The following is a 27,994-nucleotide window of genomic DNA, read 5'->3' on the forward strand; positions in this document are numbered from 1 at the left end:
GATACATACACACACACACATACATATATACACACACATATATACATATATACACACACATACATATATGTACATATATACATATACCTATATATGTGTATATATACATATACATAATACTAAGTGAAATAAGTCAGTCAGAGAAAAACAAATACCATATGATTTCACTCATATGTGGGATTTAAGAAACAAAACAAATGAACAAAGGGGTAAAAAAAAGAGAGAGAAATAAACCAAGAAACCAACTCTTAACTATAGAGAAGAAACTGATGGTTACTAGAGGGGACGTTGGTGGGGGATGGGTGAAATAGGTGATGAAGACTAAGGAGTGCACCTCCCCTGATGATCACCAAGTGATTAAAGAAACTTAAAAAATAAAAAAAAGAACAAAACTATAATTAGAAAATTAGCCCAAAATATAGGTGTGCATTTATCTTATATAACAGACTTCTTGCACAATACCTAAAAGAAAATTTTGCAACATTCAGCCATGTTAATATTTCAATGTGCAAACTAAAAAATAGAGAGAGACAGAGTGTGAAAGCAAGCAAAAATTGAGCATTTATTTCACACATGCATATCTTGCTTAATACGCCTAATAGTAAAGAGAATTAGAAATCAAAAAGAAAAAGACAAAGAAACTGGTAAATTTGGGCAAAAAATATTAACAGGCAATTTATAAAATAGATGTACAGATGCCAAGAGATATTTCTTATCCAATTTGCAAAAATGAAAATAGTCATAAGTTCCAATAATAACAAGCGCAAGGAAAAATCAGCAATTCTCTCTCTGCTGCTACCGTTAGTGCAGAATGGGGTAATATTTCAGGATCTCTTGAAATAAACTTGGCGGTTTACGTTAAGGAAAGATTCTTTTTCCCACTTATTCTACATTTAGGAATTTTTTCTTTTATGGTAACCATATGCAAACATAATTACTACAAAGTTATTTAGATAGGACAAGTATTAGAAAGAATTTAAAATTTGGCAATAGAGGGGTGCCTGGGTGGCTCAGTCGTTAAGCGTCTGCCTTCGGCTCAGGTCATGATTCCAGGGTCCTGGGATCGAGCCCCGCATCAGGCTCCCTGCTCCGCGGGAAGCTTGCTTCTCCCTCTCCCACTCCCCCTGCTTGTGTTCCCTCTCTCGCTGTGTCTCTCTCTGTCAAATAAATAAATAAAATCTTAAAAAAAAAATTGGCAATAGAAAAGTGCTTAAAAAATAGGATTATCTGTAGGATAAATTGATAGACATAAATGAAAATGAAAGGGATATTTAATCATGAACATGAAAAATGCCTCTAAATATAGGTAAATTTGGCAATGTCTAATTTACATTCACATTCATGTGTTTATACATGTACACATGCACATACCAGAGACAAATCTTCTAATTTACATTTCCTGTTTTGATTAAAGACTCACTTTAATTTCTTTGGTGAGATTTTCGCATTACTTGAATTTCTATAATAAATATATACTAATTTATAAGAAAACATTAAAAGCTCATTCAAAATATTAAAAATAATAATTTAAGAGAGATCTGCTTTTCTTCTCTCAGCATACAAATCTGTTCTTTCATTATGTTTGTGTTTTCTTTTCATGCCTCATTATATAATATTTATTTCAGTATGTATTCATGACTGTTTGTGTTTCTGTGGTGTGTGTGTGTGTGTGTATCAAGTGAGCAAAATTGAAGGGAGAAACTGCCCTTTGTAATAGATTTCCAACTTCCAAGTCTCTTAGAAATCACGCTAGAATCTGCAAGCCAGCAAGGAAGTCCTTATAGCTATCCTCTAAGTTCTTTATAAGTCTTTTTACATTTACTACATTGTTAAAGGTATCAAACTTTACAGTTAACATTTCTTCTTTTAAACGGAATTGAAGATCATATAAAATTGGCCCTTCCCTGTTTCTAGAAGGTGAAAGCAATGTGTAATCCTGTATTCACAACTGCCTTCTTGTATTGTCAAGTTCCTGGTCAAAGAACAAATTGCTATGAATCCCATTTCTATATTTGTATGTGATCAGTTTGAAAATATTCTAAGAGTTAGGTGCATACAACTTTCTCTCTCTCTCAAGAAAGCTGGAACTTATAAAATTAGGTGTATTTTTCAAGGGTCAGTTCAGGGTTTTTCCAGGGAAAACCTCTGGAAATTGGTTCTTTGCTTATCTTGCATTAGGTATACAAGAGATAAGATGCGTGTACCCAGCAAATAGATTCAAGAAACAGGACTTGAACACCTAAAACTAATCTTTAAAAAAGAAAAGAAGAAAAGAGAAGAGAAAAGAATGAAAAGAAAAAAAAATCAGAACAAAAAATAACTACTTTGGATATAAGCTAGAAATAAAATTTCTCTCATTCTAAGTTTTGTCAGATAAACTCATTTAGCCACTGAAAAGATCAAAATTAAAAAAAGAAGAAAAATAACTAATAGGAAGTATTATTAATGTGAAAATATAAAATGTTCTCAGACTTCATAAAATAAATTTTGATGTGCAGAGTAGATGTTATTACTTGGTACTTTCTGTATATTATCTTGTTTATTTGAACATTTTCTATTCTCCCTCATTAGCACGCAAATTCTATGAGTCAGTGAACTTGCCAGTCTTTTAGTGGTTAGCAAATGTATACTGAATGGCATAATTTACATATCTATATTCTAACTTGCTTTATTCTCAGTGCAAATTGTTTTCTAAGTTTTATTCTCAGAGACTTTAAAAAAATCTCTTTTTGTGAGACTAGCTCACCCAAACCTGTAAATTCTTATAAAAAAGGTATTTTTTCCTTTATGAATTGTTTGTTCACAGAAATAAAAATGGTCAGGTCAAAGTTAAAAGTTTTAAAGGATGCTCTTAAGTCACTTATTCAAGACACTTTGAATATACTAATTAATTATAACAATCTATTGTATAACTAATATGCAAACTCCTTGTTGATCTTCAGATTCTTTTATTCTGTAATAGAGTTTCCCCAGACTTTTTTTTCTGTTTATTTCCAATGTACTCCCAGGAAAAATGTGTGGGAGATGCAAGTCAACTCAGCCCAAGGTGCATCCCGGTGTGGATGCACAACTCTTGTCATTTTTATCTGAATTTAAAAGGTTAGGGAGCACTGGTAAATGATATTCTACTACCATTATTAATAAGCGAAATGAGGTACATCTGGAATGAATTGTTCTTAGATATTCCAAGAAGCAAAATTTGATCATTTTTTTTTAAGTATTTAGTCCCCCAAATCTTCTCTTTGACAAGTGGGGCACTGGGCTTTTGGCATAAGTTATGACATTATAAACTAATCCAAGGTGCTGGCTTAGCTCCCAAATATGAAAGAGAAAGAAACCTCAAAATGTGGTTTGGGGACAACAAAGCCAGGCAAACACACACACACACACACTCTTAAGAGGGAGAAAGTGCTAGAGTGGCAGGAAGAAAATACAGATAAGATTAGAGAGGGATTTGATTTCTGGCTATAATACATTAGGCTGGCCTCATTATCATTGAAGATCCTGGTTAGTGTTTTATTCTGGTAGGCACACATCAGTAGCTTAGTTTTGCTTCTTCCCACCTTTCCTCCAGGAACATATTCAGAAGGATAAGGAGAATGAAACTTCCACAGCTAGCTGAGAGACAATAAAAACATAAATTCTAACCAGAAGCAACGGAGGCAGAAATGAAGCAGGAAGAGGTGAAAATTCAGCCATGAAGGAGGGGACGAGAGAAAGGGCAGAGATTAGAGAGGCTTGAACATATTCAGGCTCAGAAGGGCAGAGCTCCCTCCAGGGCCCAGGATGGGGTGGACAAGACTCTTTGCTGTCTCATTTTGTTGATGGACTGTTACTATTATTTTTTTCTGCTTCATTTTTTCTCTGAAAGGATAGAACTTCAGCCTGGCTAAAAGTAAAAGGGCTAATTTCCAACTTTCTTCTTTATATAGCTAAAAACTTTTGTCTCCTGTCCTTTTGTGTCCAGTTTCTTACCTTCATGTTCAAATTGTGTTCTGTTTTAGGGTGCTGAGGTGATCTTTTACTTCCTTGTAAGTTCAGACTTTCATTTTAAGATACTGTTATTATATTTAAAAATCATGTGTCTAAATGTCTTACCTCATTTTTTTCCTTAAATTTAAGGATTGAATAGGTTCACATGGTTCAAAGACCATAGATTCACTATAAGATATAGTGAGATATACAACTCACTATAAGAAAATTATCTAAACAAAATCTAGAACAGAATGTTAGAAATAAATGGCTTAGAAAGAAGGGAGAGAAAAATTTAAAAGAAGAAAGGCAAACAATTCCAGCAAACAATACTATGCCTGCATGTGGTAGAGAAGGAAAGGACTTACCTTAAAAAAAACGGTACAGGGCGCCTGGGTGGCTCAGTTGGTTAAGCAACTGCCTTCGGCTCAGGTCATGATCCTGGAGTCCCGGGATCGAGTTCCGCATCGGGCTCCCTGCTCATCCCGCTCCCCCCTCTTGTGCTCTCTCTCTCTCTCAAATAAATAAATAAAATCTTTAAAAAAAAAAAAAGGTACAACTGTTTCAAAGATCAATTCAACCTTCCTGAAAGTATAGGAGAACACCAGAAAGTTAAATATTAGAGGGATATCCTATTTAGTGTGTATATATATATATATATATCTCAAAAACAAATGCTGTTCAAGAGCTTAAACCTTTAATAACTGAGGAAAGAATCAATGTTTGGGGAACAAACACTGGTCCTCACCAAGCTATTAAGGTCACAGTTTTCAGGATCATCAATAACAGATGAAGTTTAGGAACCTGTCAAGGGCAATTCTCTACTTGTCTTTCACAGGAGACGGGTTTTCCAGGCTTAAGCAATTCTATAGCAGGAGCCAGTGAAAAAAACAAATATTGCCCAGGACTGGAAATGCCTATTCACAAGGAATAGTCATGGCTGTCTCATTAAAGGTGCCTTCTTTAAAGCAGGATTTGCAGAAGCAAAACAACAGCAACTATCTGTTAGGTTCTATGTGTATACATATATCACTTATCACATTTTATCCTCACAACTACCTCATAAGCAGGTGCTACTAGTGATCCATTTGAAGAAGAGGAAAGTGAGTGACACAGAGGTTAAGTAGGTGTTAAACACAAAGAATGAATCACGGAACACTACATTAAAAACTAATGACTCTATGGTGACTGACATGACATAACATAACATACAAAAATTTAGTAGTTTCCAGATTATGGCTAGTAAATGATAGAGTTGGTATGTAATCCCAAACAATCTGACTTCATAATTAAGTCCTTAATGCAATATTCAGAGTGATATGCTATCACTGAGTCAACTACTGAATGTGCATTTATATGAATCCACTTATCTCCTTATGGTTCAATTTAGTTACTTTAGTTAATTTCATTGCTGTGATCAATTCTCTACGCTGATTGCGACCTTATTGTATGACTCCATAGATGTATTTAAAATACAAACATATAGAATGAGCTATGCTTCTAACAAAAGCAAAGGCATTTACCAGGCAACACATGATTCGTGTCAACTGTTCCTAATGCTTCTGACAAATAGCAAATTACTTGCTAACAAGAAAACAGATGCTTCAAAATAGACCTGTGACAAATGATAAATGACAAAAATCTAGGATCGAATCATGTCCAATCTCTCACCTGCTGTTAAGTCAGCCCTGAGTTAGTGAGTTAAAGTTCTACAAAAAGGGGAAACAGAAGACCTACGCTCTTTGTGTCACTCTATCAGTTTAACAATGGACACCAACCTGTGAGTTCTCTTCACTTTCACCAACTTCTTCCAGGTTTCCTTGAATAATATAACTAACAATCAAGAGACAAAAAACAGAATTCAATTTGATTAGTGCACTAAACTTCCGTTAATTGCACTAAACATCGTCATTCTTGGTCTATAACTAGATACTTCAATGTCTCTATTCCTCACTATGGTTTAAATTCCACAGCAGAAAACTGTTGTTGTTGTTTTTTTATTGTTTTCTTTTTTATGTCTAGCGTAACACTTAATACATAGTAGTTGATCAGTAAATATTTGTTGAATGAAAGAATACATGAGTCATAGGAGTGCAATAAATATTTGCTAAATGGATGCATAAATATTTAAAAAGAAAAGTGTTCTACAAATCAGAAAGATTTCCAACATTTAAAAAAAAATTTGATTAATCATAAATTTACATACAATCTGATTAAGCAAAATAAGGACTCATCATTATCAGTGCTTCTGGTCATTCTTCCAACTTATTACTTTCTCATTAGAGATGGTCTTGTTTCTTTGTCCTCATGCCTTGGGCAAAGTTGTTTTCCACTTGTTCTTCTACCTGGCACTTTAAGACTTATTTAGAATGCTTTTCTTTGTTTTTGAGCCTAATCACAATCCCATGAATGTGTTATAGTTATATCAATAGTAAGCAATTCAGGGCGCCTGGGTGGCTCAGTCGGTTAAGCGACTGCCTTCGGCTCAGGTCATGATCCTGGAGTCCCGAGATCGAGTCCCGCATCGGGCTCCCTGCTCAGCGGGGGGTCTGCTTCTCCCTCTGCCCTCTTCCCTCTCGTGCTCTCTGTCTCTCATTCTCTCTCTCTCAAATAAATAAATAAAATCTTTAAAAAAAATAGTAAGCAATTCAGTACAAAAATAAATAAAAGTGATCCTTTTGGTGTTGTACAACACAAAGGATCAACACAAAATTTCTGGTATGGTTTGTTTTAAAGTGAAATAAGATAATGCATAAGGATTATCTACATAAACTATCATATGAATGGACATGTGTAAAAATGAGCATCTCAAGATGGTGTCATAGAAGAGCCTTCATTCACCTCCTCCCATAGACACATCAAATATACAGCTACATATGAAACAATTTCTGCCACAATAAAAGATAAAAGGTCATATCAAGACAGGTAGGAGAAACAGAGACACAGTCTCATCAAAACTCCTCCCCCAGCACTGCAACCAACAATCTAGAGGGATCTCACAAATATGGAGTTTCTCCCTGAGTAAGAAGTTTGGGTCCCACATCGGTCTCCAAGCCTTGGCACTTGCACCAGAGAGACAAACCCCTAAAGCTCTGACTTTGAAAAACAACAGGGCTTATGTCCAGGAGACCCAAAGAGCTGTAGGGAACTGAAATTCCATTCTTAAGGGGCTTGGGCATAGATTCATTCACTTTAGGATCCCAACAAAAAAGCAGCAGTTTGAAAAGTACCATATGTGAAAGGGATTTGTTAGCTAATTTTAAAGCATCTGCCAGAGGGCCAGGGGCCTGTTGGAACTCTGTCCAAAGCTAGAGGTGCTGGACACCATTTTTTTTTTTCACTCTCCCTTTACCTTGCAAACATAGGCACCTTGCTAATGCTGGCTAATGTGCAGTTTACACAGGGGTGACTGTTGAGTACCTGGCTCTAATAGTCAGTGAGGCTTACATTTCTGGACCCCATGGAATTGAAACAATCAGAGAGACAGTCCTTAGTAGGCTCCAAACCACAGGATACTTCACAGATTGTGTTGAAACATACCTCCAGTCCACCTATGAAAAAGGCCATTTACCAACAGACACATGAAAAAGTGCTCAACATCGCTCGGCATGAGGGAAATCCAAATCAAAACGTCAATGAGATACCACCTCACACCAGTCAGAATGGCTAAAATTAACAAGTTAGGAAACAAGATGTTGGCAAGGATGCAGAGAAAGGGGAACACTCCTATGCTGTTGGTGGGAATGCAAGCTGGTGCAGCCACTCTGGAAAACGGTATGGAGGTTCCTCAGAAAGTTGAAAATAGAGCTATCCTACGACCCAGCAATTGCACTACTGGGTATTTACCCCAAAGATACAAATGTAGTGATCTGAAGGGGTACGTGAACCCTGATGTTTATAGCAGCAATGTCCACAATAGCCAAACTATGGAAAGAGCCAAGAGATCCATTGAAAGATGAATGGATAAAGAAGATGTGGTATAGATATACAATAGAATATTATGCAGCCATCAAAAGGAATGAAATCTTGCCATTTGCAATGACATGGATGGAACTGGAGGGTATTATGCTGAGTGAAATAAGTCAATCAGAGAAAGACATGTATCATATGATCTCACTGATATGAGGAATTCTTAATCTCAGGAAACAAACTGAGGGTTGTTGGAGTGGTGGGGGGTGGGAGGGATGAGGTGGCCGGGTGAAAGACATTGGGGAGAGTATGTGCTATGGTGAGTCTTGTGAATTGTGTAAGACTGTTGAATCACAGACCTGTACCTCTGAAACAAATAATACATTATATGTAAAAAAAAGAAGAAGAAGAAGAAGAAGAAGAAGAAGAAGAAGAAGAAGAAGAAGAAGAAGAAGAAGAAGAAGAAGAAGAAGAAGAAGATAACAGGAAGGGAAAAATTAAGGGGGGGAATTGGACGGGGAGACGAACCATGAGAGACTATGGACTCTGAGAAACAAACTGAGGGTTCTAAAGGGGAGGGTGGTGGGGGGATGGGCTAGCCTGGTGATGGGTATTAAAGAAGGCACATACTGAATGGAGCACTGGGTGTTATACACAAACAATGAATCATGGAACACTACATCAAAAACTAATGATGTAATGTATGGTGATTAACGTAACATAATAAAAGAAAAGAAAAGAAAAAAAGACCATTTATCTGGACCATTAGCCTGAAGGGCAAGCTTCAGGTTTGCTATACATCTATAGGCTGTGAAGGTGCTCCCAGGGAATGTAGCCTACTACTGCCTGGTACCCCCAGGAAGGACCTTGTACACTTTTCTGGAGACCTGATTTTGCAACTGTTGCCAAGGGGACACCTCCATATCACCAGGTCAGAGGTCAGCAGGATTCACATTTGTGGTCCCACAGGATGATATATATCTGCATTCTTTAAAAGCTGCTAAAAACCATAGGTCTGGTTTCCAATCAGCCTCAATCTAGCTGCTGACTGAGATCTCTCCCTTTAGAATACTGGCTGGCCTTGGCACACCAACAACAACTGGGACCTATCAAGAATAAATTAGATTGCTTAGACTATCACAAAGTTTCAAGGGACAACCAAGAGGTAGGGCAAGGTTGAAGTTTCATTTCTTACAAAAGGCATCTCATTCAGGACTGGGAAAAGTAGCTGTTTTGCTTGATACATTGAAATAAACACAGAGATTTAAACAAAATGAGGAAGCAGAGAAATATGTTCCAAGTGAAAGAACAAGATAAAACCTCAGAAAAAAATACCTTAATAAAATGATGATAAGTAATTTATGTGTTAAAGAGTTCAAGGTAAAGCTCATAAAGATGCTTACCATACTCAGCAGAAAAATGGGTGAACACAGTGAGAACTTCAACAAAGAGATAGAAAATATAAGAAAGTGCCAAACAGAAGTCATAGAGCTGCAGAATATAATAACTTAACTGAAAAATATGCTAGAGAGTTTCAACAGCAGATTTGATGAAGCAGGAAAACAGACCAGCAAGCTGGAAGACAAAGCAAGGAAACTCACCTAGACAGAGCAGGAAAAATAAAAAGCAATAATTTAAAAAAGTAAAAATAACTTAAAAACGTACGGGTCTCAAATGATTGACATTTGCAGAACAGGGGTTCAGGAAGAAGAAGAGGGAGAAAGAGTAGAAAAGTTATTTGGAAAAAATAATAGCTGAAAACTTCCCTTACTTGGGGGAAGAAACACATCTAGATCCAGGAAGCCCAGATATTTCCAAATAAGATGATCTCAAAGAAATTCACACCAAGATATATTATAATTAAAATGTCAAAAATAAAGTAAGAATCCTAAAAGCAGCAGGAGAAAAATAGCTTGTTACATATAAGGGTACCTCTCCCCAAAATCTATCAGCAGATTTTTAAGCAGAAACATTGCAGGTTAGAAGGAACTGGTATGACATACCCAAAGTACTAAAAGGAAAAATCCTTCAACCAATGTACTCTACCCAGCATGGTTATTATTCAGAATTAGAAGGAGAGATAGAGTTTTCCATACAAGTAAAAGCTAAAGGAGCTCATCACCACTAACCAGGCCTTATACAAAATGTTAAAGGGACTTCTTTAAGTGGAAAAGAAAGGTCACTAATTAGAAGACCACATATGAAAGTAAAATTCTCACTAGAAGAAGGAAAATATATAGTAAATAGTGGATTAATCACTGTTAGAGCCAATATAAAAGTTAAAAGATAAAAGTAGCAAAAATAGTTATAATTAGATAAGGAACACACAAAATAAATATGTAAAATATGACATGAAAAATACAAAATGTGGAAAGAGTAAAAATATGGAGGTTTAGAATATACTCAAACTTAACTTGCTGTCAACTTAAAAGAGACTATTACATGTGAGCCTCTTAGAAATCACAAAGGAAAAACCTATAGTAGACACAAAAAGATAATGAGAAAGGAATCTGAGCATAACACTAAAGAAAATCATCAAACCAGAAGGGAAGAAAGCAAGAGAAGAAGAAAGGAACAGAGAAAAACTACAAAACAGGCAGGAAAAATTTTAAAAAATCCAATTAGTACATATCTTTCAATAATTAAATATAAATGGACTAAATTCACCAATCAAAAGACATAAATGGCTGAATAGATAAAATAATAATAATAATGAAGATGATAATGATAATTATAAGCATCTGGATGCTGCCTACAAGAGATTCACTTCAGTTAAGGACACACAGACTGAAAGTGGAAGAATGAAAAAGGTGTTTCACACAAATTGAAACCAAAAGAAAGCTGGGGTAGCCATGCTCATATCAGACAAAATACACTTTAGAATAAAGACTGTTATAAAAGACAAAAATAGTAATTACATAATGGTAAAAGGGTCAATCCAACAAGAAGATATAACATTTGTAAATATTTATGCAACAAACATAGATGCAGTTAAATATATAAAGCAAATATTAACGTACCTAAACGAAGAAATTGACAGTAATACAATAATAGTAGGAGACTTTAATACCCTACCTACATCAATGGATAGATCATCGAGACAGAAAATCAACAAGGAAACATTGACCTTAAATGACAAATTAGACCAGATGGATTTAATAGATATATATGAAACATTCCATTCAAAAGCAGCAGAGTACATATTCTTCTCAAGTGCACATAATATATTTTCCAGGATAGATCATATGCTAGGCCACAAAACAAGTTGCAATGAATTTAGGAAGATTGAAATTATATTAAGCATCTTTTCTGACCATAATGATATATGAAACTAGAAATCAGTTATAAGGAGAAAACAGGAAAAATCGCTAATGTGTGGAGATTAAACAACATGCCACTGAACAGCCAATGAGTCAATTAAGAAATCAAAAAAATTTTAAAAAAATACCTGAGACAAGTGAAAATGGAAATACAATATGCCAAAATCCATCAGATTTAGCCAAAATTCTAAAAGGAAAGTTTATACATGACTATCTCAAGAAACAAGAAAAATCCTAAATAAACAATCTAACTTTGCATATACAGGAACTAGAAAAAAAAAAGAACAAATGAAGCTCTAAATTAGTAGGAGAAAAGAAATAATAAAGATAAGAGTAGAAATAAATGGAACAAAGAATTAAAAAGACAATAGAAAAGATAATGAAACTAAGAGCTGCTCTTTTGAAAAGATAAACAAAAGTGACAAAACTTTAGCTGGACTCACTATGAAAAATAAAGAGAAAAGTAAAAAAATAAAAGCAGAAATAAAAGAAGTCACAACTGATACTGTAAAAGTCATAAGATAAAGGTCATGTCTATTAACCAGTTATATGCCAACAAATTGGACAACATAGATGAAATGGATAAATTCCTAGAAACATACAATCTTCCAAGACTAAATCATGAAGAAACAGAATATCTGAATAGAACAATTACTAGTAAGGAAATTGAATCAGTAATTAAAAACCTCCCAACAAACAAAAGAAGAAAAGGAAAATGTGTTATATAGGTAGAATGGAGCACCACTTAGTCATAAAAATGAATGAAATCTTGCCATTTGCAAAAACATGTATGGACCTTGAGGACATACTGAGCGATAAGTCAGAGAAAGACAAGTACCATATGATTTCACTTATATGTGGAATCTAAACAAATAAGTGAACAAACTAAACATAACTAAACAAAACTCATTAGATACAAAGAACAAATTAGTGTTGCCAGAGGGGAGGGAGGTTGGAGTGGGTAAAGGGGGTCAAAAGAAATAAGCTTCCAGTTATAAAATAAGTAGGTCATGGGATGTAATGTATAGCAAAGTGACTATAGTCAATTATACTGTATTGCATATTTGAAAGTTGCTAAAAAAGTAAAGCTTAAAAGTTCTCATCATAAGAAAAAAAATCATAACTTTGTATGGAGACGAATGGCAACTATACTTATTGTGCTAATCATTTTGCAGGGCATACAAATATTGAATCATTATCTTGTACAACTGAAACTAGTATGTTATATATCAATTATATCTCGAGAAAAAAAGGAATTATTGACTGCTTAGTTATTAATTGATCATTAATCAGTACAAGACACTTAGTTGCAATTAAGTGCACTTCACCACGCTCCTTTTCAACTTTCCTGATCCCAGTTTTTAGTTTTCCATTAAAAGAGAGTCATAAAAATTGAGAGTGAAAGGTTAAGATGAGAGGCATATAAATGAAAGAGCATCAGTAAATTGCAATCTGCATAGATTTTTATGTAGAAATACATGATAGTTAAAACCATGTTAAATGAATATTAGAACCTGTAGATATATTCTTTCAGGAACTTGAGTAAATTAATTTGCCCAAATCTCAGTCTTCTCCTCTGTAAAATGAGAACTAGGATATTTTACCCTTCACATGGCTTATTCGGAGGAAGAAGATACTCTACAAATGCAATATATCTGCTCCAAATTTTCAGCCAATTGTTGCAAACGGAAGTGAATTTGCCACTTCTATTTTTTTTCTATTTAAAACCATTCTAATCAACTTTGGTTTTGGTTTTGTCAGCATTCACCATTGTTTTTCTTTACTCTACTTCATTGATTGCTGCTCCAATCTTGATTTTTCTTTTCTTCTCTTGCTTTCGATTTACTTTTCTCTCCCTTTTTTCCCCCAGTGAATTAAGGTGAAAACATTTGTTATTTAAGATGATTTTTCATGTTTAGTATAGACCTTACAGCTATAAATTTTCATCTAAGCACTGCATTGCATGATAGCCCTTCTATACATCTGCATTTTAACTCATGTCAAGGTAATTTCTAATTTCCCTAACAATTTCTTCTTTAACTTATTGGTTATTCATAAGTTGTTTACTTCCACATATTTGTTCATTTCCCATTTTTCTGCATTGATTTCTAAGTTTCATTTCATTCTGTTTAGAGGACATACTCAGTATAATTTTAATAAATATATTTTATTAAAAAGTGTTCCATGGCCTTGCCAATGGTCTATCTTACAGAAGATTGATGTACACTTGAAAGAAGATATATCATGCCATTGTTGGATGGAATGTTCTATAAATCTGTTAGAATACTTATATAACGTCATTGAAATCTTACCTTATTATCTTATTTCTGCCCATGTTTCTATTATTGAAAGTGGGACATTGAAATCTCTATTATTGTTAAATTGCCTATTTCTCTCTTCAGGTTTTTCAGTTTTTGCTTCATATATTTTGGGACCGTATTGTTAAGTGACGTATGCTTTTAACTGTTATAGCTACCTGATGGATTATATCAATTATATAATAAAATAAAAATTATATGGTAATTTTTATCATTATAAAATGTTCCGCCTTATTTCTAGCAACATTGGTTTCTTTGAAACCTATTCTATTTTAAATTAGTATAATCAGTCTAACTTTCTAATGTCTGTTGCTTGTATGATATATCTTTTTCTATCTTTTTGTTTTATTTTGTTTTACTTTAAACTTATTTCTTTGAATCTAAAGTGTGTTTCCTGAAGACAGAATATAGTTGGAACTTTTCTTTTTTTTTAAATACAATCTGATATGAGCACCTGGGTGGCTCAGTCGGTTAAACGGCCTACTCTTGATTTTGGCTCAGGTCATGATCTCAGTGTTGTGATATGAAGCCCAGCGTCAGGCTCCATGCTCAGCAGGGAGTCTGCTTGAGATTCTCTCCTTCTTCCTCTGCTCCTCCCCTTGCTTGTATACTCTCTCTCTCTCTCAAATGAATAAATAAGGCTTCAAAAAAAAAGAAAAGAAAAGAAAAATAAATAAATCCAATCTGATTAGTTTTCTTTCATTCCTTTCAAGCTTTCTGTCTTTGTCTTTCAACATTTTTATAGTGATACGTCTAGATGTAGATTTTTTTGTACTTTTCCTACTTGGATTTTGTTAAGTTTCTTGGGGGTAGAGATTAAAGTTCTTAAACAAATTTTGGAGGTTTTCAGCTATTCTTCAAATATTTTTTACTATCATTTTGTAGGCAGAATAATGCCCCTCCCCAAATATGCTGATGTTCTAATTACCAAGTCCTGTGAATAGTTACCTTAACCTGACAAAATAAACTTTGCAGATATGATTAAATTCAGGATTTTGAAATGCATAAATTACACTAGATTATCTGAGTGACATCAATGTAATCACAGGGTTATTATAAGTGAAAGGAGGTTGAGAGACACAGAGTCAGGGAAGGAAATGTGACAATGAAAGCAGAAGTCTGAAAAATGTGATTGCTGAATTTGGCTCATGAGCCAAGGAAGGCAGGATCTTTTAGGATATGGAAAAAAACACAAAACAACAACAAAAAAACAAGAAAACAGATGCTTTTGTGGAGCCTCCATTCTGCTGACATCTTGAATTTAGTCTCAAAAGACCCATTTTAGATTTCTAACCTCCAGGAGTGTAAAATTATAAATTCGTGGGTTTTTTAAGTCATTTTGTTTGTGGTGATTTGTTATAGCTGCAATGGGAAATGAATATAGTCCATCTTACTCTCTCCTTTCTTTCTGAGTTTCAATAAATAATATATAGGTATTTAATGTATTCACATGCATAAGAAAGTAAAGATAAAAAAGATGTTTCTTACAAAGAACTCTTCTTAAGGGCAGATATATAGTAATTATTTTCAAAGTGTCTATTAAAGTACCAGAGTACACAACTAAAAAAAAATTAATAATTTGAAAAAATTTGAGCATAATAAGTCTATTATTTTTTCAGAGCCATCAAATGTGTTTACCTCTGGATGTCAGTTCTTTTTTCAAACATATTTTCTAATATTTTATTATTTCAGCTGGCTTAGAAATAAGCATATTTTGCTGATGAATTATAATTAGATAAAAGAACAGAAATTATGGTTGATAAAATAATTGTTTTTCTGAAAGAAAAATAAAATGTCTTACATTGTGAACCGGTATAATCAATTAGTATATCAATTAGGGGCATTTTTCATCTATTATAAAATCTCATTATTTCATTTCCTAATGCTTTTTAACAAGTCACTTTTTAAAGAACTACTTGAATTTTTTTTAAATGGAACTTATTACAGGTTTGTTTGTTTGCTTTTGAGAAATGTGAGTTAAAACTATTTATTTTGCTTAAAGTTTACTTTTTAATAAAAATGCCCAAAAATATATCCAGGTTAAAATTTTAAAACTTAGAAAAATCAACCAAATATCATTTATATTCTTAATTTAAAAAAGCTAGAAGTCCTGAGGACTTCTAGTATTAACACTAATAAAGGGTGGACTTTCTAAATTTCCCTGCTGAACAAAATACTGAACACGGTTGTTGCTTTTAAAATACCTATGCCAGGCAGAAAAACAACAGTGTGTTACCGTAGTCTACCATCAAGTTTCATACCTTCAAATTACCCACCAGAGAGAAACTGGCTTGATTGCCTCTCTGACCGCAAGCTCTTAGAATGCCAAGGAAATGTCCCCTGGCTATATTTGCTAAAAGCTGGATCATAAAACATGTACATTTAGAATGAACTCAAGGCTAATAGATCGTTTTAGCCATTTGTCTCATTTTTAATGCATCCTGCAGTAGATTTGTGAGGGATTTTCCAATGACAGAAAATTTTTCATAGTCTTAAATATGGGATTTAACTATTACCTTAGAAGCTGTGGCCCAGATTATGATTTAATTCAGATGAAAGAAGACTGCAGTAAAGAGCATAAAGAGAGGACCAGATACTTGATAAAGCACTGAATGGCAAGAGAGTGGAAGTGAGCTTTCTGGATAAAAAGACTGACTTTCCATTTGGTCCCTGTATCAATGTCCATTTCTCATAACTTAGATTATAGACCAAATCAGGTCAAAAGTTCTTCCTTTATTCTCCTTTCATCCAATTAAAAATTTTTAATATTTTAAGTTTTCTAACTAGTTTGGTTTTCCTTCATCCACATTTTCTAAAAACCTCTCTTCATTGTTTAATTTATTTATGACCTTGGGGCACATTGATAGATACTGAAATTCGTGAGAGAATTTGGTGTGTAAATATGTGTGTGGTTTTGTGTGTGTAATAGAAAAGGGAAGGGTGAGTAAGAATATATACTAATATAAGTCAATAATTTGAAACCTGGCAACTAGAACATTCCTTCTTCCAACTGTATCACTTACAGACACCCCAACTCTGCCTTCCCCCCATGACCAAGATAAAATCACATTATCAATGAAGAAACAAAGACCATCTTCAGATAAAAACATATTATACTGATTTTGGAATAGTAGTCTCTTGATCATATATACATATATATATACACAAATATATAAATGTATATAAAATTATATATAAAAATTATATGTATAAGATCATATAAAAGATATATAAGATCATATATAAGATATGCATAAGATCATATATATATACATATGATCTTCCTTACAAAACATTGTTTTACAACCTTCACTTTACAATAGTTATGCTTTGTTTCTGTTAACTGGGAAAATATTCATTGACCAAAATCTACAAAAATAAATGCTTTATTAAACAATATCATCTACAAACATTTGAAAAATATATTCACATATATACACACACACACACCTTTATATATTGGTGGATGTGTTAATTGACCAGATGTAAGGAGACTTTTCACTATGTATTTGTATATCAAATCATCACATGTACACTTTAAATATCATATTATTTTGTCAGTTATACCTCAATAAAGTTTTTTTTTAAATATATTACACATGTGTAGACTGCATGAGTTTTCTTTTAGTCTTCAGGGAACGCTTAATGTGTTCATGGATCTCAAACTCCTAGAAATAAGTCTTTGCTCCAAGGTGTCCCTAGTGCACAGGATGGGGACCATTGGTTTAAATTGTGGTTTTAAAGCAATTTTGATACAAGAACATTCCTTCAAAGGAAATTCTCACATGAAAGTTCAATTTAAACAACAAATGGAGCTAGGTTGCTCTGTCCAGATTCTTGGATTTCTGTCCAGTTTACCTGACCCTCTCCCTTATGTACCATCCCCTTCCCCTTCCCCTTGACATTCTCTTTGCTCACTAAGGAAAGAGCCATGAACCAACTTCAATGGTTTATAAAAGATTTTGTCCATGTAGGCATAATCAGATCAAAGGAATCTTTCTAAAGCATAAATGTTTAAATGACTAGATATGGAGCTACAACTTTAAACATACAGTTCAAAGAACTTGAATTTCTCTGTCGAATTCCGCTTGGAATTCTTAAGCCAGTTTTTCTCAACAGTACCTGCAGGATTAGAAATCTATGGAATAGAAGTTTTGTATGCTTTTTTGAGTTACATTTCATGGTAGAACACATTGTAGTTTCTTACCTGACCTAGCATGGAAAACTTTGTGTTATTTTCAATTATCATTATTCCATTATTCATTTTTTAAATCAAGATGGATCCTTAGATTTTCCAATAACCTTTGCTCTTTTATTTATTCATTTTTCATTAGGTCTAACATATAAGAAATTATATATTTGTTTTTCTATAGGTTACAAATTGGATTCAGGGAATTTATGTTTTTCATCCTGTTGGAAGCATAATTATGAGTATTTATTAACATCTTTGGTTACATTACTGCCAGGTTTTTGTTTTGAGGCAATTTAATACTGTGCTCTGGGCTTTACATACATTATCCCATCTAGTTCTTTCAATAACCCCATAAATTAGACACTATTCTAACAGGCATTTTTCGATGAGGAAACTTAACATTCAGCACGTAAAATAATTTACCCCAAGTCTCAGAGTGTTTGAAGTGAGAAACCAGGTTCAAACCTAGACCTCACATCAGAGCCCTGATTCTTACTCATTTATCAAAATGTCTAACAATACATTTTTTAATCTGTGTTTCTCCTAGGAGGATTTAAGGTTGAATAACTTTTACTGCACATTTTTCCATAAAAGAATAATAAATACTTAGTATAAAAATACAAAACAGCAGAAAGAGAAATAAAATCAACCATTTTAATAATGCCTACATAAAGACACTATTGTACGTTGATTTTTCTTGTAATCCTATACAATATTTACATAGCTATGATCATACCACCTGTGAAATTTTATATGCTGCCTTCTGAATTTCACCTAAAATAAGCATTTTCATATTATTATGCCATATTTTAAAAATCACATTAAAAGACTTCATAATATTTTATTAAAACAGTAAGTATTCGAGAATAGTTAGGCATTTAGGTGATTTAAACACAGTCTCTATTATAAATCTGTATTGGTCATAATAGAATGCATGTTTGATACTTTAAAATTGTAATTGTTTTCTTAAGGGAACGTGTTTTAAGAATGAAGTTACTGGGCGCCTGGGTGGCTCAGTCGTTAAGCGTCTGCCTTCAGCTCAGGTCATGATCCCAGGGTCCTGGGATCGAGCCCCTCGTCGGGCTCCCTGCTCGGCAGGAAGCCTGCTTCTCCCTCTCCCACTCCCCCTGCTTCTGTTCCTGCTCTCGCTCTCTCTCTGTCAAATAAATAAATAAAATCTTTAAAAAAAAAAGAATGAAGTTACCATTTCTAGTGGCTAAAAACCCAGTGAAAGCTCATTTTGCATAGTGTCAACATCTTTTCCGAAGGCTTCTGTACATTGACCAATCAAACAGAAATGCGCAAACGTACACAGTTTACATGTCATAAGTCTGCATACGTTATATAAAGCAACAAACCTGGAAGGCGCTACAGCACCACGTTCTATATTCACCCCCCTCTGTCCTTTAGAACTCTAGCAAAATAGATGGGATGAAATGGATTTATATATTTAAAGACATGAGAAAGAAAAAAAGAGAGAACAACTATCCAAAGCGCTAATAGAATAAAAGAAGATACATAGCACTCCTCCAATCATCTCCTGTGAAGTGACTTAAAATGTCTCAGTGAAGCCATGCCCAGACCCAAGACCTACGCAATTCACTTCAGACAACTCTCACCTTGGCAGAAGCAGACCAGAACATTTAAAAAGAATTTTCGTAAAAAGGAGATCAACACACAACCATAGTTTCCCTAAACTGAGGAAATGAAGTTCCATCCTTTTGGACGTTGCTTCATGTTATCCTCCTCATGGCCCTCAACTCAATGGTCTTTCCCAGTATGTCATCAAAGTTTCTTTTAGTTAAAAATTGTGATGGTTACTTTTATGGGCCAACTTGATTGGGCCACAGGATGTCCAAATATCTAGTTAAACATTATTGCTGGGTGTTTTCGGCAGGGTGTTTCAAGAAGAGATTAGTATTTGAATCAGCGGACTGAGTAAAGCAGATTGCTGTCCCCAGTGTCGATGAGCATTATCCAAACTGTTGAGGGCCTGGCTAGAACCAAAAGAGCGAATTCATGTTCTACCTCAATGCTTGATCTGAGATTCAGTCTTATCCTGTACTCAGACTGGGAAGCCACCAGCAGCTCCTCTAATTCTCAAGCCTCTGGACTCAGAACTATATATATAGAACTATATCATCAGATTTTTCTGCTTGCCTCCAGTTCACAGACAGCAAATCGTATGGTTTCTCAGCATCATGACAAAAGCCAATTCTCTGTGATCTATAATCTATAAAATGACAAGACAAGGTCTCTCTCTCTCTCATACTCCTGCTATCTCCTATATACAGAGGAGGAAGATAGATCTATATCTATTTTCTGCTATTTTTTATATCTATATCTATAATCTGCTATTTTTTCTGCTTCTTTGGAAAAACTTGACTTTTACACAAATATGTTCATTTCTTTCTCTCCTTAATAAATTATGATTTTATTATTTCCTATTAACTGTTATTTTAATGGCCATCCCAGACATTATAACAGTATCCTTAATTTATCAAAAGTTTAATATAAATTAATCATTTAAATACTTTTCATTAAAACACTTTGACTCTACTTACCTTGCTACTTTAATGCAATAGTTGCTGGATATTTACTTCTATATATATTATACACCCACACAGCATTATTATTGCTGTTTTTATATAGCCAATATTACCTTTGATGAATATTCATATTCACATTTTTCATTTTTTTTTCTCATTCCTACTTCTCTGAGGTTCCAACTGGGATTACTTTCTTTTTCATAAATAAAATCATTATTTTCTTTAGCGATGATAACAAATTCCTTCATTTTTTCTAAAAATGTTTTAATTATATTATTTTTGAAGAATTTTTTGGACGGGTAGGATTCTGAGTTGTCAGCAACTGCTTTTAGTTTTTTTCCCCCAGCTTCTTGAAGGAATTGTTCTATTTTCTACTGGCCTCTACTATTTATTTTAATGTCTTCTGTCGGTGTATTACTGTTGCTCCTTTGAAAGTAATCAGTTGTTTTTTCTGGCTATTTTTTAAAACTTTTTTTTCCCCCTTGGGAGAAAAGGTATCATTTTTTTAAGATTTATTTATTTATTTGAGAGAGAGAGAGAGAGACAGAGGGAGCCCAGATGGCTGAGAGGGAGAGAGAGTCTTTTTTTTTTTTTAAAGATTTTGTTTATTTATTTGACAGAGAGAGACAGAGCGAGAGAGCAAACACAAGCAGGGGGAGTAGGAGAGGGAGAAGCAGGCTTCCCCGTGGAGCAGGGAGCCCGATGTGGGGCTCGATCCCAGGACCCTGGGATTAGGACCCGAGCCAAAGGCAGACGCTTAACGACTGAGCCACCCAGGTGCCCCGAGGGAGAGAGAGTCTTAAGCAGACTCCACGCTGAGCATAGAACTCGACGTGGGGCTTGATCTCATGACCCTGAGATCATGACCCAAGCCAAAACCAAGAGTCTGGCGCTTAACTGACTGCACCACCCAGGTGCCCCAGGTATCGCTTTTCTCATAGTATATTATGGTATGTTTTCTTTGTATTTATCTTACATAGTGTAAATAATCTTGAATGTGTAGCTGAAAGTTTAATCAGCTTTGAAAAATCTTTCAGTATCTTATTTTATTTTTTCTGCTTCAAGTTTTTATTTAAATTCCAGTTAGTTAACATATAGTGTAATATTAGTTTCAAGAGTAGAATTTAGTGATTCATCAGTTACATATAACATCCAGTGCTCATCACAAGTACTCTCCTTAATACCCATCACCTATTTAGTCTATCCCCCACCCACCTCCCTCCAGCAACCCTCAGTTTGTTCTTTATACTTAAGAGTCTCTCTTGGGGCGCCTGGGTGGCTCAGTTGGTTAAACGACTGCCTTCGGCTCAGGTCATGATCCTGGAGTCCCGGGATCGAGTCCCGCATCGGGCTCCCTGCTCGGCGGGGAGTCTGCTTCTCCCTCTGACCCCCCCCATGCTCTCTCTCTCTCTCTCTCATTCTCGCTCTCAAATAAATAAATAAAATCTTAAAAAAAAAAAGAGTCTCTCTTATGGTTTGCTGCCCTCTCTTTTTTTTTCTTTTTTTTCTTTCCCCTATGTTCATCTATTTTGTTTCTTAAATTCCACGTATGAGTGAAGTCATATGGTATTTGTCTTTCTCTGACTGACTTATTTTGCTTTGCGTAATACTTTCTAGCTCCATCCACATTACTGCAAATGGCAAGATTTTGTTCCTTTGACGGCTGAGTGATATTCCATTATATATATATACCACATCTTCCTTATCAATTCATTACTTTGGGGCTCTATCAGTAATTTGGCTACTGTTGATAATACTGCTGTAAACATCAGGGTGCATGTAACACTTCAGATCAGTATTTTTGTATCCTTTGGGTAAATACGTAGTAGTGTAATTGCTGGGTCATAGGGTAGTTCTATTTTTAACTTTTTGAGGAAACTCCATGCTGTTTTCCAGAGTCGCTGCACCAGTTTGCATTCCCACCAAGAGTGTCAGACAGTTCCTCTTTCTCTGTATCCTCACCAACACCTCTTGTTTCCTGTGTCATTGATGTTAGCCATTCTGACAGGTGTGAGGTGGTATCTCATTTTAGTTTTGATTTGTCAGTATCTCTTTTAAATGTCCCTCCTTTATTTTTTTAATTTTTTAAAAGATTTTATTTATTTATTTGACAGAGAGAGAGAGAACAAGCAGAGGGAGCAGCCAAGGCAGAGGGAGAAGCAGGATCCCTGCTGGGCAGGGAGCCCAGTGAGGGGCTCGATCCCAGGACCCTGGGATCATGACCTGAGCTGAAGCCAGACACTTAACTGACTGAGCCACCCAGGTGCCCCTTAAATGTCCCTCCTTTAAATGTAAGTGATGAATCACCAAATTCTATACTTAAAACTAATATTACACTATATGTTAACTAACTGGAATTTAAATAAAAAACATGAAACTAAAAAAAAAAAAAATGTCCCTCCTTCACTCTCTTTCTTTACTGGGACTCCAATCTTAAACTTTTTTTTTTTTCTATTTAAACATTTGGTTGTTCCTCTTTCAGAGCACAAGCTTTTCAGCCTTGTGTAATCTGCTTTAGGCCCAGGCCAAACCCATCGAATTCTTAATTTATTGGGTTTTCAGCTCCAAACTTTGAATTTAGTAATTTCCAAAAATATATATGTGTGGTTATTTTTTGAAACACTTTGCCTTGTCTTCTGCTTTCTAAAGCACAGAGATTTTATATACATGACAGACAAACTTTAAAGGAGCTCACCTCTATATGCATGTGATATATAAATTACAAAGTTCTTAACTTCAAAACTAGAGCAAAAACTTTATCTTCTAGCAAAATTCTAAATTTCTGAATTACAATAAAATGAGGGCATTATAAAGAAATTTAAATTTTATTTCATTATTATTTTTATATTTAAAATTTGTATTTATAATTATAAAGCACATTTATAATTGTACAACATTAAAATTGGCTTATTTCACCCTTCTAAACAAATATTCACTGACTACTTATTGCTACTTTAGTAAGTTTTATGCTATATTGAGTTATAAGAAGTAATTCCAAATATATATTCTAGGGTTCAGAAATTAGATTTTCCTGGATATTTTTATGAAGGATTGGAACAATGTGATAAATATTGAAATTGCAATCCCCATTAAATTATGGAGCAAATAAATTTTAAAATATGTGAGATGCCAATCAGTATCTTCTATTCTGTGAACTCAAAATTGTATTTCCAATAGCATCTCAGTATTTACCCTCCCCCTGACTGCTCTAACTTTAGGACTAGACCAGACATAGTCATATAGTCCTAAAGGACTGTGGTGGGTGGAGCTAAGGAGGTGATAAGACCCTTAAGAATCAAACACTGAACCGATGATCCACCAAATGTACTATTATGAATACAGAGAAGACTAGGAATGATCACAAAAGAAACCAGAGAAATGAAACAAAAGTTGAAGTTCGATGTAAGTAGTAGGTTTGAGATATGATCAGGCACTGATTTAGTCCTCTCCTACATTTTTTCAGAGTAGGAAAAAGAGAAATAATAACAACAACAAGAACAACAACAACAATAATACTAATTGCTAAATGTGTTTTCCCAGCTCAGAAAATTTAAGACAACCAGACTAGATTGATGATCCTCAAGCTCATCATGTGCTATTTTGTCATGTTTCTAGCCCATCTCTACCTGGAATATTCTTTCTCCCTGAACTGTTTGTTCAGCTATGTACAACTGCCATTTTTCAAAAGCTAATTTAAGGTTCACACTTGACAAAAGTCTTCCCTGTTTCAACTCTTCTCTCACAAAAGTGACCTTGCTTTTTTTTTTTTTTCTTAACTCAGTACTTTGATTTTACTTCTGTTATCATTAAAACATTTTTAAGCATCATTATTATCCTGGTTATATCTATGGTCATGTTATTTTAGGTACACCTGGTTTTAAATAATCTGAGATGAATTTGGTTACTTTATAGATGCTTGCATCTGCCTCATTCTCTGCTAAATAATACGCTCTGAATGGTTAACACAATGATTAGTATGTCTTTGTATCTACCAGAAAGTGATGTTAAATAATATTAACTAAATGTACATGTTGAAAATTGTAAGAATTTTTCATATTTATTCTATAATGTATATAATATAACCTAAAAATGTCATTGATCACTAACTGATTTGGATTGAATTTTCAATTTGATCACATTCTTCTTTTCCTCTCCAAGTAAATATTAAATGCAGACAAACACATACACACACACACATTACATGGAGCAAATAAAATTCATTACATTTATGATTTGTTTGAATAGACCAAATTATAAAATTAATCAAGTATCTATTTATTTTGACTTTCAAATTCTTATTTTGTTCATAGTCATGGCCTTCTAATATTTCTCCAAACCACTGATATAAAATCAAGAATAAAATTTCAGGTACATATGGTATTTACAAATGATCTAATCAATTATTTTTAAGTGGCTTACTGTGCGCAGAATATTTTCACAGATTCAGTGAGAAATATAAAAGTAGTATGAAATTTCCCAGCCCTTGATAAGAATAAAATATGACTGAAGAGAGAGAGGAATTCACAGGTGTAATAATGTGAAAATAAAACACAATATAATTTATTAGGTTTCATGATCTATATCTATAAATAGTGAAGGAGTTCCATGTGAAAAGCTCTACAACTCAATTTGTGTAAGAATAACAATTTTATTTCAGCAATGTCAATGCCACTCTTCACATTCATGTCAGTATTTTCTATCATAAATTTACCTTTCTATTATAAGATTACTTTTCTAAGTACAGGAATCAGAAGTTAAATCAAATTTGTATTTGATTTGAAGTTTTCAAAAAACACATTGTAAGAACAATCTGTTGCCCTTTATTATCAATGAGCCATACACATTATGGCAGAATAAAAAAAAAATCTATGATTTGCTAATTGATGTATAGAATTTTTTTCTGTGATTTACTTATAATTCTTTTATCCAAAGGAATAGAAATGGCCAATTATTGTCCACAGCAATGCTCATAATCCTTAAAGCTCTGTTCTACATACCATAAATTTGAACTTGAAGAAAAATTTACAAACATCTCATTCACTCAACACTAAGTCAATTTCAGGTTGTCTTAGCCTTTTTTACTTTGTGGAAAACTTATAGGTTTATACATACAAAGGAAAATCCCCTCAAAATTGTGTAAATTGGGTTTGAAATGGGTTTAAATTGGGTAGAGCACCTAGGTGTAGACCACAATTAGGAGAATACAATAAAAATAGGGGTGGGGCAGGGCGCCTGGGTGGCTCAGTTGGTTAAGCGACTGCCTTCGGCTCAGGTCATGATCCTGGAGTCCCGGGATCGAGTCCCGCATCGGGCTCCCTGCTCGGCAGGGAGTCTGCTTCTCCCTCTCCCGCTCCCCCCTCTTGTGCTCTTTCTCTCTCTCACTCTCTCTCTCAAATAAATAAATAAAATCTTTAAAAAAAAAAAAAATAGGGGTGGGGCAGAGATAGGGGAAATTTAAATGAAAGAACATATAAGACACTTATGAATTTGATACAAAATAAATGGATTTAAGTAATTTTTGTGAAACACTATTCCACACTTGTGCTTCCAGAATGTCAGAATGGAAAGGCAGTCAATTACCTAAATGGCTCAAAATGCATTTTTTTAAGGTAGCCATGTTTGATAGAACGTGTGACTAGCTATTCATCAAAATCGCTTAGGAAACTATATAATAATATAAGATTACAGACTTCTGGGTTTCATTCAAGTTAACTTATGTTTATTGAGTGCTTACTGTATTACAGTCACTTTTTTCAAAAGCTAAGTAATTGAATTTGCTTAATATCTGTTTGAAGTAGGTTATATTTTATATATAAGGAACTTAAGTCTCAGCAAATTTAAATAACTGTAACCTACAGGAGAGAATTTCCATCGCCTTTACTAGAATCTCTTCCTCTTCCTTATCTTTAAATTTTGAAGTCTCTCAGGCTTGTTTCTATGATCTCTTTTATTTTTATCTGCAGCACTCTGATCTATGTGAACTCCTCAAGCCACAAAGACTAATATCACCTACTACTTACTGGGCACTTTCAAATGTATACTTCTGGCAAAAATCATGAACATTTCTACAAATATTTTGATGGCCTCTTTTTGATAAGATAAATTGATAGATTTTATAAACTAGCTACTATTACTTTGTCAAAAATATATGACCAATCCAACCAATCATCTAGGTAATAGAGAATATCAAATAATTGGAGGATCTCTTATTTAAGGTCCTATCAAGTCTTGATAAAAGTGATATATCCATAAAGTGGGTATTTCTCCCAAAACTTCAAGATCTGTTCTGCCCACTGACATGGATGGTCTCTATTGAATATCCCTATTCAAAACATCTTCCATCTTTTCAATGTAGTTTTTTTTTTTCAAGATTTTATTTATTTATTTGAGAGAGAGCTAGAGAGAGACAACACATGAGTGGGGAGAAGGGCAAAGGGAGAGGGAGAAGCTGAGCAGGAGCTTTATGATGTAATCAATCCCAGGACTGTAGGATCAGGGCCTGAGCCAAAGTCAGATGCTTAACCAACTGACCACCCAGGCACCCCTTTTCAGTGTAGTTTTAATACTACTTCTTCCAGACACATTGTATGAACGTATTGAAGGCCAAAGGAATTCAATAATCTGTTTTTTTTTTAAAGATTTTATTTATTTATTTGACAGAGAGAGAGCACAAGCAGGGGGAACAGGGCAGAGGGAAAGGGAGAAGCAGACTCCCCACTGAGCAAGGAGCCCAATGTGGGACTCAATCCTGGGACCCTGGGATCATGACCTGAGCCGAAGGCAGATGCTTAACCCACTGAGCCACCCAGGCGCCCAGGAATTCAATAATCTTTTTAACATGTTTCTCTTTCTGGAATGTTTTCCTTCACTTTGAAGCATTCTAAATCATCTTCAAATACTCTCTTGAATATGACCAATTATTTGAACTATTCTGAATTGAATTTTCTGTTCTCTGGATCTCATATGATTTTTTTTACCTCTTTGATGGTATTTATATTGTTCCTCATGTTTCAGGAATAAAACTCAAAAGTCATGTGAGATTATGTAATTCTTTCATATTTAAACAAAATCTATTTAAATCACCCTGTTGGAATAAACATGCTTTTTTCACTTAACCACCAAATACTTGACTTCATACATATCTCAAGTTCTGCAGATGTCTTTGTCTCTCTAGTTTCAGTTTCAGAAGTGGAATATAGTTTACTTTGCTTGATTACCTCCACCCACCAAAAAAAAATTTTTAAAAAGTAAGATAAAAATGTGCACACATGAAATTCATATACTCAGAACTTAATACTGTTTTCAAGAAGTTGGAGGAGGGGCAAGTTTGCATCACAGCAAAATAGATTAAAATACAATATTTAAAAATTCCTGTTCATAAAGGCATCTGCTAATTTACTTCTGAAAATTTCTTTTTTGACCATGTTCCCACCACTCCAGACTCCAAATTCCAGTCACACTCTATGGTTTCCAATTCTCCAATCCAATTTCCTTTCCTCATTCTCCACATCTTCCAACCTCAAATTTATAGTCCTTAGACTATATTTTTATTTACTATTCCTTTCCAGGTAAGATCTTCTATATATCAATATCTAGAATCAAAGTGAATTGGTAAGACATTTTACTTAAAAAAAAAGAAGAAGAAGAAGAGGAAGAAGAAGAAGAAGAAGAAGAAGAAGAAGAAGAAGAAGAAGAAGAAGAAGAAGAAGAAGAAGAAGAAGAAGAAGAAGAAGA

This window comes from Neomonachus schauinslandi, chromosome 2, assembly GCF_002201575.2.
Source record: "Neomonachus schauinslandi chromosome 2, ASM220157v2, whole genome shotgun sequence".
Classification (NCBI taxonomy): domain Eukaryota; kingdom Metazoa; phylum Chordata; class Mammalia; order Carnivora; family Phocidae; genus Neomonachus; species Neomonachus schauinslandi.